The sequence below is a fragment of the Chiloscyllium plagiosum genome, unplaced genomic scaffold, assembly GCF_037043375.1.
Source record: "Chiloscyllium plagiosum isolate Xiang-an unplaced genomic scaffold, Cpla_swu_hap1 HiC_scaffold_37, whole genome shotgun sequence".
In the NCBI taxonomy this organism is placed as follows: Eukaryota; Metazoa; Chordata; class Chondrichthyes; order Orectolobiformes; family Hemiscylliidae; genus Chiloscyllium; species Chiloscyllium plagiosum.
This window is the reverse complement of record NW_028270175.1, coordinates 60,329,627-60,344,508: the sequence shown is the minus strand read 5'-3', so window position 1 is coordinate 60,344,508 and position 14,882 is coordinate 60,329,627.

Genomic DNA, 14,882 nt, shown 5'->3' with positions numbered 1-14,882 from the left:
TACCTTAGCAGGGATGACCGTGGAGGAACAATGGCGGATATTTCTGTGTATAATGCAGAAGTTGCAGGATCAGTTCATTCCTAAAATGAAGAAAGATCCCCTTCATAAATCCATGCTGACTCTGACCTATCCTGTTACTACTATCCAGATGTGCCGTAATTTCATCCTTAATAATAGACTCCAGCATCTTTCCCAACACTGAGGTCAGACTAACCGGTCTATAATTTCCTGCTTTCTCTCTCCCACTTTTCTTAATAAGATTGGCCACCCTCCAATCCGCAGGAACTGATGCCGAATCTATCGAACTCTGGAAAATAATCACCAACGCATCCACGATTTCCCGAGCCACCTCCTTCAGTACCCTGGGATGTAGACCATGGGCGGCCGTGGTTGACGAGGGATGTTAAGAAACATATAAAGTTAAAAGAGAAAAAGTATAATATAGCAAAGATAAGTGGGAAAACGTAGGATTGGGAAGCATTTAAAGAACAACAGAGGATTACTAAGAAGGAAATAAGCAGAGAAACAATGAGGTACGAAGGTAAACTGGCCAATAATATAAAGGAGGATAGTAAAAGCTTTTTTAGGTATGTGCAAGGCAAAAAAATGGTTAGGACAAAAATTGGTCCCTTGAAGACAGAAACAGGGGAATATATTACTTGGAACAAAGAAATGGCAGAAGAATTAAATGGGTACTTCAGATCTGTGTTCACTGGGGAAGACACAAGCAATCTCCCTGAGGTAACAGTGGCTGAAGGGCCTGAACTTAAGGGAATTTATATTTGCCAGGATTTGTGTTGGAGAAACTGTTAGGTCTGAAGGTTGATAAGTCTCCGGGGCCTGATGGTCTGCATGCCAGGGTACTGAAGGAGGTGGCTCGGGAAATCGTGGATGTGTTGGTGATTATTTTCCAGAGTTCGATAGATTCGGCGTCAGTTCCTGCGGATTGGAGGGTGGCCAATGTTATACCACTTTTTAAGAAAAGTGGGAGAGAGAAAGCAGGAAATTATAGACCAGTTAGTCTGACCTCAGTGGTGGGAAAGATGCTGGAGTCTATTATTAAGGATGAAATTACGGTACATCTGGATAGTAGTAACAGGATAGGTCAGAGTCAGCATGGATTATGAAGGGGAAATCATGCTTGACTAATCTTCTGGAGGATGTAACTCTGCAGATGGATGAGGGAGATCCAGTAGATGTAGTGCACCTGGACTTTTTTTTTTAGATTACGTTACAGTGTGGAAACAGGCCCTTCGGCCCAACAAGTCCACACCGACCCGCTGAAGCGCAACCCACCCATACCCCTACATTTACCCCTTACCTAACACTACGGACAATTTGTCATGGCCAATTCACCTGACCTGCACATCTTTGGACTGTGGGAGGAAACCGGAGCACCCGGAGGAAACCCACGCAGACACGGGGAGAATGCGCAATCTCCACACAGACAGTCGCCTGAGGCGGGAATTGAACCCGGGTCTCAGGCGCTGTGAGGCAGCAGTGCTAACCACTGTACCACCGAGTCTTTCAGAAAGCTTTTGATATAGTCCCACATAGGAGGTAAGTGAGCAAAATTAGGGCGCATGGTATTGGGGGCAAAGTACTAACTTAGATTGAAAATTGGTTGGCTGATCGGAAACAAACAGTAGTGATAAATGGCTCCATTTCGGAATGGCAGGCATTGACCAGTGGGATACCGCAGGGATCCCTGCAGGGACTGCAGCTTTTTACAATATACGTTAATGATATAGAAGATGGTATCAGCAATAACATTAGCAAATTTGCTGATGATACAAAGCTGGGTGGCAGGGTGAAATGTGATGAGGATGTTAGGTGATTACAGGGTGACCTGGACAAGTTAGGTGAGTGGGCAGATGGCTGGCAATTGCAGTTTAATGTGATAAGTGTATGGTTATCCACTTTGGTGGCAAGAACAGGAAGGTAGATTACTACGTCAATGGAATCAATTTAGGTGAAGGGGCAGTACAGAGAGATCTGGGTGTTCTTGTACACCAGTCAATGAAAGTAAGCATGCAGGTACAGCAGGTAGTGAAGAAGGCTAATAGCATGCTGGCCTTCATAACAAGAGGGATTGAGTATAGAAGCAAAGAGGTTCTTCTGCAGCTGTAGGCCCTGGTGAGACCACACCTGGAGTACTGTGTGCAGTTCTGGTCTCGAAATTTGAGGAAAGACATTCTGGCTATTGAGGGAGTGCAGCGTTGATTCACGATGTCAATTTCTGGAATGGTGGGAATACCTTACACTGAAAGACTGGAGCGACTAGACTTGTATACCCTTGAGTTTAGAAGACTGAGAGGGGATCTGATTGAGACATATAAGATTATGACAGGATTGGACACTTTGGCAGCAGGAAACATGTTTCCGCTGATGGGTGAGTGCCGAATCAGAGGACGCAGATTAAAAATACGGGGTAGACCATTCAGGACAGAGATGAGGAAACACTTCTTCACCCAGTGAGTGGTGGCTGTGTGGAATGCTCTGCCCCAGAGGGCAGTGGAGGCCCAGTCTCTGGATTCATTTAAGAAAGAGTTGGAGAGAGCTCTCAAAGGTAATGGAATCAAGGGTTATGGAGATAAGGCAGGAAGAGGATAATGATTAGGAATGATCAGCCATAATCATATTGTATGGCAGTGCAGGCTCGAAAGGCAGAATGGCCTACTCCTGCACCTTTTGTCTATTGTCTATCGTCTATTGTTGTCACAAGCTCTCAGATGTTAGGAAGGAGGTCTCTGCAGTGTCAACAGGACTGTTTCCCGTCCCCTTTTTCCGATACTGAGGCTGGGGTCAGGTTTTCTGTCCAGGTTAATCCTTTAAGACCTCAGAGCAATTTGACACAATAGAGTGTCTTGTTGGCTGATTCAGAGATCATTGCAAAGTTTTATCCCATGTCTATGTGTCTGCAGTCACAGATAATCATAGATAATCATAGATAACAAACAGCTATAGACCCAGCCTCCAGTCTGACAAGCATCCTTCCACTGAATCCTCTGCTTCCTACCAACAACCCAACTGTGTATCCAATTGGCCAGTTCCCCCAGCATTCCACGCGATGTAACCTTCCTGAGCAGCCTGCCATGTGGAAGCTTATCAAATGCGTTACTGAAATCCATAGAGACTACGTCTACCGCTCTGTCCTCGTCAACCTTCCTTGTCACTTCATCAAAGAACTCTAACAAATTTGGGAAGCATGATCTCCCACTCACAAGTCTACGCTGACTGTGCCGAATCAAACCCTGTGTAAGTAATGGGTGCAGTCAATGGTATGCTGTCCTTCATTGTAAGATGATTCGAGTAAATATGTAAAGCCATTTTCCTGCAGTTGTAGAGCCATGCTGAGAGAGTATTTGAGGCACTCTGTACAGATTTGATCTCCTTTGTAAGGAATGATCTCCTTACCACAGACACAGGTGATGGTAACATGAGGATAGAGTGAAGAAGCTGAGTGTTTAATCTGTAGAGCTGTGAGAGACGAAGAAATGGTGATGCTGAAACACGAGGAGTGGCAGCGATCACTTATTTCCAAAAGAGACATTGACAGGGAGAGAAATTCCATACTTTTCACAGGATTAATTGGTTTGATATATTGTCACGTGTATCTCAGTACAGAGAAACACTTTATTTATGAGCAGTGGAGGCAGATCATAGTAAGCATAGCCAGACAGATCAAAGGGTGGAAATAGACTTGGACAGAGTAAGGCATACAGGTTACACTGCACAGGTCAACATGACACTAGACAAGGTCAACATGAACACGGTCAGCATTATTTGAACATAGAGAGTCCATTCAGCAGTCTAACGTGACTATCCTAATAGTTTATATGCCTTAATTAACTCTCCCCACGTTATTGTGCAGTCGGCATGTGAGCCCGTACTGAACGCCATGTTGCTTACAATTCCCAACAGCAGCCACAATACCTTCGATCTGAAACAGGTAGCCATTCCCACCAGCTTCCGCCCTGCTTAAAGAACACCAGGCTGTTTTCTCAGAGATGGAAGATGCCTTCTTAGACTTCACACAAGACATGAAGCTTCTCTGCTCACCACTAGAAAACCACGTTTTAGTCCCACGTGTGTATCATAAGCAATGGAGCCATGAGGAACAACGTGGAACAGTCTGTATGTGAAGCCTCTGCTCCACTTGTTCATCATGTTGGAGCATCATTTAGGAGAAACTTAAGACTGCCGATGCTGGAGATCAGAGTTTCCAGCATCTGCAGTCATTGTTTTTACCTAGTTGATTTTAACCCTACTGCGAATCCTCTTGCAAGGATACCTGCCTTGAAGAAGTTTGCCTCCTCGAAGGGCTTTTGCCCGAAACGTCGATTTTACTGCGCCTCTGATGCTGCCTGAACTGCTGTGCTCTTCCAGCACCACTAATCCAGGATCAGAGTAGAGCGTCGATTGCTGGAAAAGCACAGCAGGTCAGGCAGCATCCGAGAAGCAGGAGAATCGACGTTGCATGAATAAGACATTCATCAGGAATCAGCATCAATTACCTCATTCTGCCCCCGTGTAAGTGTATTGAGGTGGGAATGGCCTCTTACTGTTCATGTATAAGTGACTCAAGGGGCTGCTTGACTTCTTCCTCGTCCGATTGGACAGGGCCAAGGGCCTGACTGGGTTACCCCTGGTTCCTGTTTGATAGCTCGATGTACTGACAAGTGTGATGATGCTGTAGCTTTACGAGGATATTTTGTCCTGGTTTCTTTTAAGAGAGAGATTGAACGATCGTTACCAAGCTGGTTAGTTAAGACACTTGAGTAACAGCGAGGCATGCCTTAGGTTTATTTTAATGCAGACTGAATGGGTGTGGCCAGCTCTCACAGATTAGGATCTCTGGGTTTTGGTTTCTCAGTAACATCAAAAACTATAGCGGTCTCAACAGAGTTGGAAGCTTCAGGGAATGTCTCCTGTCTGCTACTCTCACTGAATTTTCTCTTGATGCTGTCACATTGCATCTGGAAGAGACCCTTTATATTTCCTTTAAAATAATACAACATTAGAAGCAAGGCTATTGCCTTCCAATATTTCGAGGGGCTCTGGTGTGGCCCATCACACTAGACTCCTTCTCTTCCTGAGTAATAGGCTGGAGGCACTGAATGGGTTGTCCCTGTTCTTCTCCAATAGTGTCAATGGGCTGAATGACTTCCTCATATTCCTGTGAAGTGCTGAATGAACTCTTATTTTACTGTGGCAATAGGCAGTGCAGTTACATGAATGTTACTGACACGTTAACAGCACAACTCTCAATGGAGTCTGGGTCTTGCTGCACATGGACACAGACCAGTTCAGGAGCTGAGGGGGGACAAAATGTTCTGAACATTGTGGAATCTTCAGTGACCATCCCCACTTCTGATCTTATTTTGGTGAGGGTGGGGTCGGGAGACATTGATGAACCAGCTGAAGATGTTTGTGAAGAGGAAGCTACCCTGAGGATCTCGCACAGAGGTGACCCAGGACTGAGATGATGAACATCTTCCTTTGTGCCATGTTTGACTCCAAACACTGGAGAGTTTAGTCTGATTCCCATTAAGTCCAGTTTTGTTAAGCTCCTTGATGTCAACAGAAGGCAACCACTGCCTTGATATCAGGGCGAGTCCACTTTACCTGAACCCTTGTCTCAACCTCTTTTGTTCATATCAATAAACCATGATATAGGAGCAGCAAGTGTTTTCATCAAACAGGTGGGATTCAATGTCAGGATTTCTGTTCTCAAGAGTGTTCGGGGAGTGAGATGACTGAAATTATTTGAAGAGGAGTTAGATGGATATTGATCTGTCAGAGAGGTGAGGGCTATGAGGAATTGGGTATTAAAGAGAATTTCAGACCGAGAGCAGATCAGCCACAATCTTAGTGAAGGACAAGGCAGGCTTGGGGAGTGAACGACCTGCCCCTGTTTCTGATGCTCTCACATTCTGTTATTGGAAAGGTAGTGGGTGTTATTTTCATGAATGTTATGTTATTACATATTGCAGTCAGGGAGACCAGTGGATTTTGTGAGCTATCGCTGGGTGAGGTATGTGGGCTGTATTCACAGTGAATCTGGGTCTACAACATGACCAACAAATGGAGCACAAGTTGCAGAGAGGGGAAGCTCTGTAAAGAGAGATGAGGAGCCTCTTTCATAAACAGCCTGGGTTTTCCAATTACATTTCCCAAATCACCTCACATCGTGTGTGACAGTCTTGAGAGGCTGAATAGTCTCCTCTGTTTCTGTGCACCAGGTTATAGGAGTAAGTAGCCACCAACTGCTCCTGTCTAGCAGGTTTGATGGGCTGAATGGAATACAGAAAAATGGGACTGAAGAGCAGGAGTGGGTCATTAGATACTTTGAGCCTTTTCCACCAGACACTAAGATTGTGGCTGATCAAGTTGGGGTCTCAGCTCCACTTTGCTCTCTATATCCCATTATCCGTGACCCACTTCTCTGTCAAATATTTACCTAATGCAGCTTTCAATCAATGTGAGCATGGAGGCACGATAAACTTCCAGTGAAGAGAATTCCCACTTGAAAGGTCCTTTCAGAATTATTCGTCATCCTTTTTATAGAATCAGAGCGTCATGCAGAACGGAAACAGACCCGTTAGTCCAACCTGTTCACTCCGATCAGATATCAAACCTGATCCAGTCCCATTTGCCAGCATTTGACCAATATCCCTCCTCTTTCAGATACTTTTTAAATGTGCGATTGTAACTGCCTTCACCACTTCCTCTGACAGCACTTTCCATACACACACCACTCTCTGTGTGTAACATTTACCTTCAGGTCCCTTCTAAATCATTCGCCCTCTCCCCTTCAACCTATGCTCTCTTGCTCTGGACTCCCCTACACTGGGGAGCAGAACGTGGCTGTTCAGAATATCTATGCCCCTGATGATTTTATAAATCTCTATAATGTCACCCCTCAACCTCTGACACTCCAGGGAGAAACACCTCACCCTAATCAACCTCTCCCTACAGTTCAAACCTCCAGTTCTGGAACATCTGTGTCTAAATCATTTCTGCAGAAAACCGAGTTGCATGCAGTATTTTTAAAGTGGCCTCACCAACATCCTGTACAGATGCAACATACCATCACAACCCCTATACACAATGCTCTGACTGATTAAGGGAGATGTGCCAAATGTGTTCTGTCCAACTCTGTCTACCTGCGACTCCATGTTCAAGGAACAATGTACCTGCAGCCCTATCCCTTTGTTTCACAACACGCCCCAGGACCTTACCATCAAGTGTATAATTCCTGCCCTGGTTTGCATTCACAAAATTCAAAATCTCGTATTTATCTAAATTAAACTTAATCTGTCATTCTTTGCCCTTTTGTCCCATCTAATTGTGGTCTTGTTGTACTCTGAGATAATCTACTACACTGCCTTTCTGATGTAATCTGTAAACTTAGTAACAATGGCCCCAATATTCACATCTAAATCCTTTACATAAATGATGAAATGCAGTGAACTCAGTACTGATTCTTACAGCACACTGCTGCTCACAAGCCTCCAGTCTGAAAAATACCCCTCTTCCTTCAAGCCAATTGTGACTAGCTTCCTCTCTATCCCATGTGACCGAACCTTACTCATTTGTCTACCAATCAGAATGAAATACTTGCTATGAAGAGGGGCTGAGTAGGTTAGGTTTATTTTCACTGGAAAAAAAGAGATTGAGGGGGGACTTGATTGAGGTTTACAAAATCATGAAGGGTATAGACAGAGACAAGCTTTTTCCCAGAGTGAAGGATTCAATAACGAGAGGTCGTGCATTCAAGATGAGAGGTGGAAAGTTTAAGGGGGATACACACGGTAAGTACTTCACACAGAGGGTGGTGGGCATTTTGAACGTGTTGCTAGCAGAGGTGGTAGAGGCAGACACGGTAGATTCATTTAAGAAGAGTCTGGACAGATGCATGAGTAGGTGGGAGCAGAGGGGTACATATGCTTAGGAATTGACCGACAGATTTAGACAGTACATTTGGATCGGCTCAGGCTTGGAGGGCTGGAGGGCCTGTTCCTGGGCTGTAAATTTTCTTTGCTCTTTGTTCTTTAAATGAACACCTTGCTGAGGTCCATATAGACAATATCTACCAAACTGCCTTCATCAATCTTCTTTGTCACCTCTTCAAAAAACTCAACCGATTAAATGAGACATGATTTCCCATGCAGAAAGCCATGTTGTCTACCCCGATCAGCCCTTGCCTTCCCAAATGTATGTAAATGCTATCCCTCAGAATCCCCTCCAACAACTTACCCACCACTGACATCAGGCTCACCCGTCTATAGTTCCCCGGCTTTTGGGTCACTGTTTCCTTTTCTAGTCCCACTCTTCCACTGCTCACAACAAATGTTAAATATAACCAGGTTGGTGAGATGGCCGATGATATCGGTCTCACACTGGGTCAGGGTCAGTTTTAGGAACAAGTCAGGCTAGTTACTTTAATCTGCTAAAACAACACGTTTATGATCCAGGGCAATGTTACTCAAACTATGATGGAAAGATGAATGGCAAACTGTTTGAGTATTGCAAATATATAATCAATAGCTTGGAGAGGGTGGACGCTAGGAAATTGTTTCCGCTAGGCGAGGAAACTAGGACCCGTGAACACAGCCTTAGAATTAGAGGGGGTCGATTCAGAACAGAAATGCGGAGACATTTCTTCAGCCAGAGAGTGGTGGGCCTGTGGAATTCATTGCCGCAGAGTGCAGTGGAGGCCGGGACGCTAAATGTCTTCAAGGCAGAGATTGATAAATTATTGATGTCACAAGGAATTAAGGGCTACGGGGAGAATGCGGGTAAGTGGAGTTCAAATGCCCATCAGCCATGATTGAATGGCGGAGTGGACTCGATGGGCCGAATGGCCTTACTTCCACCCCTATGTCTTATGGTCTTATGGTCTAGTACTTCCCTTTCTAAACACACACACACACAAACACACACGCACACACAAACACACAAACACAAACACATGCATACACACACACAGACAGATTAACAAAATTTCTGCAATTTTAATTTGAAAGAACTTTGTCCAGATATTAATGAAACTCATGACAAAAGTAAAAATTGAGGTTGTCTAAAACATTTTTCTGCTTCTGAAGATATTGTACTCACATAGCTGCTAGCAATGGGATTCCATCCTGGGAGAGTTAGATTTGGCTGCATTCCCTTTGCTTTAGGCAGTGAGTAGATTCCAATGAATTATGGTCAGGGAGCACCCAATGGGTAGTACGGTGATTAGCACTGCTGCCTCACAGCACCAGGGACTTGGGTTCGATTCCAGCCTTGGGTGACTGTCGGTGTGGAGCTTGCACATTCTCCATTTTCCTGTGTGAGCTTCTAATGGGTGATCCAGTTTCCTACCACAGCTCAAACTGTGTAGGTTTGGTGGATTGGTCATGCTAAATTGTCTGTAGTGTTCAGGGAATTCTAGGTTAGGCGCATTAGTCAGGGGAAAATATAGGGGAATGGGTTGGGAAGGTTGGTATGGATTTGTTGGGCCGAAGGGCCTGTTTCAACAATGCAGGGATTCTATAAAAATAAGAACGGTAATGATGACTGTAGAGTTTGTTTTAGCTTGCACACATTGCTCTGGTGAGGGACACTGAAGGAGGGAGAGTGCAATAGGCCGTTCCTTCTCAGGAGGATTGCATTTTCTCCCTCTCTGAGTTGAATCACATAATAATATCATCCTTTCCCAAACTGGACCCCATGTGAGGTCTCCTTGGACATTGTCGAACTATGTCTCCATCACATTCCCTGTTCCATGTAGGTGCATCATTGCTACTGTCATACACAGAGCCATATCCTTAACAGAAAATGGTCTCGATCAATTTGAAATATGTTTACATTGCCCTGCGTCATGAAAACAATAAAATATTTAATGTATTGAGAATACCTGTGTTAAAATGAATGCATTTTTTTAACAAATACAGAAATTGCTGGTAAAGCTCGGCAGGTCTGTCAGTACGCAGATGCCTTTTACATGCTGCAGTTTGTGGGCGGCACGGTGGCACAGTGGTTAGCACTGCTGCCTCACAGCGCCAGAGACCTGGGTTCAATTCCCGCCTCAGGTGACTGTCAGTGTGGAGTTTGCACATTCTCCCCGTGTCTGCGTGGATTTCCTCCGGGTGCTCTGGTTTCCTCCCACAGTCCAAAAATGTGCAGGATAGATGAATTGGCCGTGCTAAATTGCCTGTAGTGTTCGGTACAGGGGTAAATGTAGGGGAATGGGTATGGGTGGGTGCGCTTCGGCGGGGCGGTGTGGACTTGTTGGGCCGAAGGGCCTGTTTCCACACTGTAAGTAATCTGTAAAGTTGTACCAGCCTCCACCACTTCCTCTGGCAGCTCATTCCATACACACACCACTCTCTGTGTGAAAAGGTGCCCTTTCGGTCTCATCAAACTTTTCCCCTCTCACTTTCAAACAATGCCCTCTAGTTTTGGACGCCCCAAACTGGGGTAAAACCCTGACTACTCACCCTATCTAGGACCGTTCCGATTTTATAAATCTTTACTGCTGCGAAATGTGACTTCAATCAACACGAATAACTGGACTTTCAGTCAACCTGGGCCTAAATTCTGAAATTGCAATACTGACACCTCTTCCTTCTCCATCAAGTCACAATTTTAAATCCATTTTAATCAGTTTGTTCAGATGTATCATGAGACACATCTGTGGGCTTTACACCCAGACCTTTGTGCCCAGAGGTAGGGACACTAGCCATACCCATAAAGCTGTAACAGTATTCTCCTGTGTGTTTGCTCATCAGCCTGGTTTGACATGCTGTGACATACCTCTGCAACAGGCAGGACTTAAATCCAGGCCTTCTAGTCCAGAGCTAGGAATGCTACCACACAAGTTCAGGAATTGGAATCAAATCCAGAGTTCTGGCTCAGAGGCAGGTACACTACCCACTACACTACCATACCCAGATTTTGGGTTATATGTTATGCCCACTTTCAGCCGGTGTGGATTTATTACAATCAGTTTACCATTACTGAACTACACAAAACACTTTGTATTGTTAAGCAAATGCAAGATATTTGTCTCAACTGTAGGATATTGAGTGTACGCGCTGTGCCATCGAAATTAACTATGAACATCTTTAATCGCTATTGTCTGTAGTCTGCAATATTAGGGAAAGAAATCCTGCAGCCACACTCAGCCCAATGAAGGGTCTCAAATGGATATTTATTACTGAACAGCAGAGACGAAGGAAGAGCTTAATTTCTGGTCCCACAACACCGATCACTCTTAACCAACTCTAACGTGCGACTCCCCTCTTCCTGGCCGGTGATTACTGTCCAGCCTCTCCTCTCCACTGACTGTGTCTGCAATCTGTCCCTCCTGCCTCTCCTCCCCACTGACTGTGTCAGCAATCTGTCCCTCCTGCCTCTCCTCCCCACTGACTGTGTCAGCAATCTGTCCCTCCTCCCTCTAACCACACAAGGCAAACCAAGCTCAGGGTCTTTGTGAAAATCAAGGCCGGAGTGTGCAAGCATCCTGGAGAGGGATGGGCATTTTAAAATTGAAGGGGGAGGGGGAGGTGGCAGTAATACCACACACTGGGCTGAGGGGTAGCAGATGGAGTTTTAATTGTATTTGGTAAATCAAAGAAGAGCAGGACCAATACAATTAAAAGTAGAGCCTTTGGCAATGTTGTAGAACAGAAACCTAGGCCGTCAGGTATAATTCTTTAAAATTTGCATCTCATATAGATAGCGTGTTTAAGAAAGTGTTTAACACACTTGTATTCATCGGTCAGACCTTTGAGTATCGGAATTGGGACGTCATGTTGAGGATGTACAGGACATTGGTGAGACCTCTTCTGGAATACTGTGTTCAGTCTGGTCATCCTGCCCGCTCATTCCATAGGCACACCACCCTCTGGGTGAAAAAGCTGCCCCTTATGTCACTTTAATATTTCCCCTCTCACTTTAAGCCCATATCCTCTAGTTTTGGTCTCCCCGTACCTTAGAAAACACATTGACTATTCACTTTGATATTACTGACCTTGATATTCTTAAGCTGGAGAGGGTTCAGAAGAGATTAACCTGGCTGTTGCTGGGAAAGGAGGGAGTGAGCTATAAGGAGAGGCTGGATCTTTTTTCACTGAAGAATATGAGATTCTGCGGTAACTTTACACAGGTTTATAAAATAATGAGGGGTACAGATAAGCTGAAGGGCTGATGTCTTTTCCCTAGAGTTGGGGATTCAAAACTGAGGGATAATTAAGGTGCAAGGAAAAAGATTTACAAAAGTCATGAGAGGTAATTATGTTAGACAGAATCTGGCTTGGGTGTGGAATGAACTTCCAGAGGAAGTGGTGAAAGCGGGGACAGTTACAACATTTAAAGGACATTTAGATCAGTCCATGGATAAGACATCAGTTTGGATGGTGCTGTCAGCAGCTGCCCTCCCCCTCCCCCTCTCTGAATGAATCCCTGTTGGTTTTCACACTCTGCCAATGTCTGTGCAGTGGCGTGGGGAGGCCAGCAGAGGGTGGCATTGCATCACTTTAAGCCCCACAGAGACTGCCAGACCTGCCCCACACAGAGACACACAGATACACACACAGCAATTGTTAGGACACAACATTGAGCTCATCTGGTAATTTAAACTAAACATAAAGAAATGCTCAATTTGCCTTGTAAACTGTTAAAATATGAGGGACAGAGAACTCCCAAATTCCACTGTTTAAATAAAAACACCAATTTTTTTTTTACCCTGAAACTGAACATTTTACATCAACTATTCACAACTCGGAGACCTCATTTCTCTTAATTGCTTATTACCATACTCCAACTCTACAGCAATATACTGTTTCAAAAAGACACTTATTAACATTACATAGACGTAATTTCAAAACCACACAGCAGCTGACCTCACACCAATATCACTTTTTCCCAACTTTCCTGGGAAGCCTGTCTCATGTTACAGGATGCTATCCAAGTGTTTACATTTCAGCATTCTGTAATCTGGGAACACATCATTCCATGACACTGTCTCTCAGTCTCCCCCTCTCTGTCTATACCCCAACCCCTCCCATGTGGTGATATTTAAACTGATTTCCCCGCCACCTCTCTGTGGCAGTGATGTTCACACCCACAGCATCCCCTTGTCAGGGCACAATGGAGATAGGGAGCTGTAAATGGGTGGGAGCTGCACATCTCGTCACTTCCAGCATGGGTTGCAAGTTTCCCCACGCTGGGCAGTGATTTATCACAGTGTTACTGAGCAATGCACTGGTGTGATGTACACAGCTCTGCATGCTGGGAGCGTAACTACTCCAGGGTTACAGATCAATTCACTGGTGTGATGTACACAGCTCAGCATGCTGGGAGGGTAACTGCTCCTGGGTTACAGATCAGTGTACTGGGGTGGGGTACACCGTCCTACATGTTGGGAGGGTAACTGCTCCAGGGTTACAGATCAATGTACTGGGATGGGGTACACAGTCCTACATGCTGAGAGGGTCACTGCTCCTGGCTTATAGATTAATTCACGGGTGATCACTGCGCAGGTCGCTGTGGTGGACAGACTATCTGTTTGAGTTTTATAGATAACGCACTGCTGTGATCTGCACAGCTCACTGCCCTGGACAGATATATGGTCTGGGTTCATAGACCAATGCCCTGATCTGATCTGCGCAGTGTTCCACTCTGGACAGATCGCTGGATTGTATTGACCAGTGCAATGGATAAATCTGGACAGATTGCTGGGTTGTACTGAGCAGGACACTGGCCTGGTCTGCACAGTGTTCCACAGTGAACAGATATCCCCTCTGGGTGTATGGTGTCAGGGCTGGTTCTTCGAGGTGGATTGAGAATGTGGTATATCTAACCCTTTCAGCTGATCTGGCAATGCCTTTAGTTCCCATTCCTGTGATTGGACCCTCCGTCTCTCACCCCATTAATGTTACAGTGTTCCCAGGGACAGTACATCATGTTGGTTGGGTGGGTAGCGGGGGGAAAGGTGATGGACAGGTCAAGGGGTTCCCCGGAACGTTCTGTCCCTGACATTCTATAACTGACATTCCCCGGAACGTTCTGTCGCCGACATTCTCTAACTGCCATTCCCCGGAACGTTCTGTCCCCGACATTCTATAACTGCCATTCCCAGGAACGTTCTGTCCCCGACATTCTATAACTGACATTCCCAGGAACGTTCTGTCCCTGACATTGTTTGTGAACGGCCGGACGTCAGTGAATTGAACAAACGATATGATCCCGAGGGAAGAGATCCCGTTCCAGGGAGAAGGAGACACTGTTCCGAAGGCCCCTCAGGCAGTTAAAGGGATGAATACGTTTTCCATGCGTTTACATTTCTCCACGACACAGGATCGACCACAATTTAGACCAAAGTACAGGAATTCCCAAACTCAGTTTGCCTTCAGGAAACTGGGAGAGAATCCTTCAGGACAGCAACGTTTCCACCCTCCGTATTAGGAACTGGGAAGGAGTGACCTGTGTCTGCTTTCGAGTGATTGAGTGTGTGGGAATGTTCTAGAAACCATCTGTCCTTATGGATGTGTCTGTGTGTGTTTGGGGAGGGAGGGTTTCTTGTGGTTTATGTCACTTTTTTGTCAGTAATTCCGACCTTCCCATTTGTGATTCCAGCTCCGATTATTTTAATAAATCCCTGAATACAGGGACACATTTGAAAATCTCACTGTGTCCCTGATCAAATGGGTCCCTTTGCCTCCAGGCTGATGGATAATGGGTTTGTTTTCCTTCCTCACAGTTAACGTAGTGACCATCTACGTCCTGCTTTATAAAGATTGTGGATTGTCTCCATGTGTCAGACGTTACCTGGGGGCCATGGCAGCGGCGGATCTCCTGGTCATTATCCTCGACCTGATACTGAGACA